Source organism: Podarcis tiliguerta (assembly GCF_965153285.1).
Source record: "Podarcis tiliguerta genome assembly, chromosome: 4".
NCBI lineage: Eukaryota > Metazoa > Chordata > Lepidosauria > Squamata > Lacertidae > Podarcis > Podarcis tiliguerta.
In genome coordinates, this window is record NC_139537.1 from 60270797 (window position 1) to 60274949 (window position 4153).

The 4153-nt window shown below is 40.5% G+C and overlaps 1 long non-coding RNA gene across 2 annotated transcripts; it reads right to left on the reverse strand.

Moving 5' to 3' along the window:
* Positions 1-430: 430 nt before the first annotated feature.
* LOC310677070 lies at positions 431-1897 on the reverse strand. Of its 2 annotated transcripts, none has more exons than XR_014510908.1 (2): positions 1561-1897; positions 431-716 (listed from the first exon to the last, which is right to left on the reverse strand). It is a non-coding gene; the product is annotated as an uncharacterized lncRNA (long non-coding RNA). The 2 variants fall into 2 exon arrangements; XR_014510909.1 differs by having other exon boundaries at positions 822-1897.
* Between the last annotated feature and the right edge of the window lie 2256 nt (positions 1898-4153).

Below are 4153 nucleotides of genomic sequence, written 5' to 3' on the forward strand. Positions count from 1 at the left end.
TGAGCTGACGGATTTACAAATCAGGCTTCTGAATTAAAGGTTGTATTGCTGATTTATTAGTTGCTTGATGGTTTCCCTAAATCACACTACTCATTTGTTTGAGTTACTGTGCACCATTACTACTACCATCACACAAATTGCATGCCTTTTATAAATGATGCAACTGCCTCCTTAGCTCATGTAATGGACAACATTATTATGGGTCATAACAACATCTGTCAAGTTGACTGATCTCTGCAAATCTATGACACTCTTGTGTTTTAACCCAAAGTATGAAGGAATCTGATTTGTAGTCATGTTTGTCTAAGTCATGATATTGTCTACATGACAACCTGATTAATGATGTGCTGTGCATGCTTCCCCCTGCCCCATCCTGCAGTATACTTTAATGGAGAAAAGGTATGTAAACATAAGCATTAATCAAGATGAATGGAAGAATATTATTTTTTATTATAGAGCTTTTATAGTCGTCCATTCAATGCTCAGAATCAACTGAATGATGCTTTCATTTTAATAAATGGGGTTAGATTGGTGCAATGTTCTTTCGCCTGCTCTGGAATTTTTCAAGGAAGGAAAGTGAAGCGCTTCTCTAGGAATATGAAACATGTTCCTTCAGGGCCAAGCAAATGTTGGTCCATCTTAGGCATTCTAGGGTAGCCGTGAATTATTTCAGGCCACACAGACATCTTCAGGTACTCATTCTCTCATAGGGGCTTCTGAAACGGGAAATTGCAAAATGTAGAGAATTGAACTTCAGACTGGAAAAATGAGAGAGAGAGAGAGAGAGAGAGAGAGAAACTAAAACTGGAATATAGTCATACCTCGGGTTAAATGTGCTTCAGGTTGAGCGTTTTCAGGTTACGCTCCGCGGTGACCCAGAAGTAACAGAGCGCGTTACATCTGGGTTTCACCACTTGCACATGCACAGATGCTCTAAATGACGTCACGCACATGTGCAGAAGCTGCAAATCACAACCCGCGCACGCGCAGACACGGGTTGCATTCGCTTCAGGATGCGAACGGGGCTCCGGAACGGATCCCATTCACATCCAGAGGTACCACTGTATTCACCTACGCCTTATTTATTTATTTATTTATTTAAGCAGTTCTATACCACCATATATATAAAAAAATCAGAGTGATGTACAACAATACAACACAAAACACCACTAATACAATAGTTAGGAGAAGACCGTTCCTTGGGGCTATTATATTCCTACTGCCACCATTTAAAAAAAAAAGCCTTTGTTATCCTTTTATTGCATATGACAGCTGAGTATAGGCTTTGGACAAAGGGACCAGGAAACTATTATTATTTTTTGGAAATCAAACCAAAATATTATAATTTCTTAACACTTACTTAAATTGATGGAATAAGGGTTATTTGCAAATTGGTTTTATAACAATGCATAGCTTGATAATAGTTTAAAGATGTTGCTGTTGTTTTAAAGAGGTTAAATGAGGTTATTTAGAGACTTGCTCTAGTTCCCAGCTCTGTACTAAACCATTGGACAATGAACTTTTTTATATACACCCCTGTTAAATCACAGAGAACTTTACAGAAGTATTCTTCATGGTCAGGTTTCTCTCCCCCACAGACTTCAATTCTTAGTACTCTTATCTCTGACCAGCAACTAGCTGTTTCTTCAGGTTAGCCAGCAACTTCCAACACTCTGGCCTCAGTTCTCCCTCTTAATAAAATCTTCTCTCCCTCTGTTTCTTCTTTCAGTGCTTTTAGCTTTAAGAGATTGCTATCCCATAAACCATTAGCTCTCTCTGCCCACCTCTGGATGCCAGCTGTTGTCCCCACCCCACTGTGGCTGCTGCTCTCCCCTTCAGACTATCTCAAATCTTGCTGCTTGAGATTCAGTGAATCTCTTCATATTCCCCCCACCATGTATCCAACTGTCCCCAACATTGCTCAGCCTGCCCTTTTATTCTTTCCAGTCAGGACCCTCCAACCAATCACCAGTTTTTCAGGGGAATACTGAAACCTCATTGGCCTTTAACTATGACTCAATACATTTGAATGGAATGCTGACCAATCCCAACCTGACTCATGTAAATGCTGACTCCTTTCACAAACTATCATAACTGAAGTCCCACTGTTTACATAGTCATCTCCTTAGCAACAGTATCAGTTTAATTGCTTCCTGGCAGACTGCCAGGTGAACCCGGCACAATGTATTTCTCGGGCTTCAGTTAGGAATAAAACCTTCATGCAGTAAACTATTTGCAATCCCAACAGTGTTCATAACAGAACAACCTTTAACGTTTAAATTGCTCGTCATAAAAATAGTTTCTTCATATTAACCTTTTAAATATTTGATTATTTCTCAAATGTGGCTGCTGCTCTTGCATTTATTTAATTGTTAGAAGGTGAAGAGCCTCTGAGGTATTGCCTATTATTCAGGGAAATTATTTCCCACCTTCTGCCACAGCATCTAACCCCCCTGGCATTTTCCTGAGCACGTTGTACAAACATGTATTTACAGTAATCCATGGAATCAGCTTTAAGTTACATTGTTTTTGATCTATTGACCCAAGACCATTTATGTGTTAGCAGAAACAACTAAAGCAAGGACGGTCATGGATTCCACATTGGCATTTTAGTTAAGCAGGCTGCACTGGAAAGATGACAATGGAAACATTGAGTGACCTTTCATAGTCAAAGTCAAATACATTTTTCTGCAACAGTTGAGATCCAGAAGGTTATTGACAAGCATTCCATTTTGGATGGCTATAACCATCTATAAATTTTGCAGTTGCTACAACAAGTAGGTTCTGACATTGCTCTGATCAAAACTTTCCCCTCAGCTTGATATTCTGAGGCAGGAATGGCCAATGTGGTTCATTCATTCATTCATCCATATCAGGGCAGTGTATACACTGTAATACTGTTACAAGTTTATACCTGGACTCACATGTTAGCAGCCAGCACTCATATATGTTCATATACACACTGCTGAGTGGTTTAGGCTCTTTTGCTAGAATTATGGCATGTGCTTTTTATGGACATATGCTAACTTTTAACCCTATGCCCTCAAGAAGATCTCACATAAAGAAATAAAGGTTTGTTTTATTACATGAAAAAATAGAGACAGGATATATAAAAATATGGCTACAGACAGCAAAGTTACAAACCAAGCAGGTAGCAAACTACAATACACACCTCGATTAAAGAGTAAAAGATTCCCTAACTATTCTAAAAAGCCCCAAAGAAACACGGGCAGAAGCTAGAAGTGGAGAGAAGGAGGGGGGAGGAAAGTACACCTATCCTTAAAACAATGCAGAAGTGTGTTGAGTCCTTGGGAGCACTGGGTAAGTGCTGTCCTATTGGAGCTAGAAGAGCTAATTAACCTTTGAATCAAATGGGTTTTAAAAATCCCTTTTTGCCAAGGCATGGCAGTGGAGAGGGGAGGGGGCTGTGGACTGGGTGATTTCTACAATGTCCACAATTACTTCCAGAAGAGTGAGAAATATTGTTGAACTCCAACTCCCATCAGCCTCAGCTAGCTTGGCCAATGGTCAGGAATGATAGAAGTGGTAGTTCAACATGTTGGCTACTTCTGGTCTGAGCCATGGCTGCTGTAGTATAAAACAATATGAAATACTAAGCATACAGTGGTACCTCAGGTTAAGAACTTAATTCGTTCCGGAGGTCCGTTCTTAACCTGAAACTGTTCTTAACCTGAGGTACCACTTTAGCTAATGGGGCCTTCCTCTGCCACCGTGCCACCACCACACGATTTCTGTTCTCATCCTGAAGCAAAGTTCTTAACCTGAGGTACTATTTCTGGGTTAGCGGATTCTGTAACCTGAAGCGTCTGCAACCCGAGGTACCACTGTAGTATGAAACACTTATATGGCTGTTTGTAGGCTTCAGAAGAAAGTTGGGGCATTTCTCTATAGATGCATTTCAAAACAAAGGGGATTGGAGAGGATGTGGCCATCTTCTGGGGAAAGTTGTAAAGGGGTCCAGAAAGAGATGGGAAAGGACACCTGGATGCCTTCTCTGATGTTTGTTTGGGGGTATAAAAGGGCCAAAGAAACAGTCAGAGAAAGGGCAAGTATGGGATTCATCATGATGACCTCTTTGTACTCCTGCAAATCTTTGGGCTCCCCTTATGATGTTCCTGATTGCAGGAACACT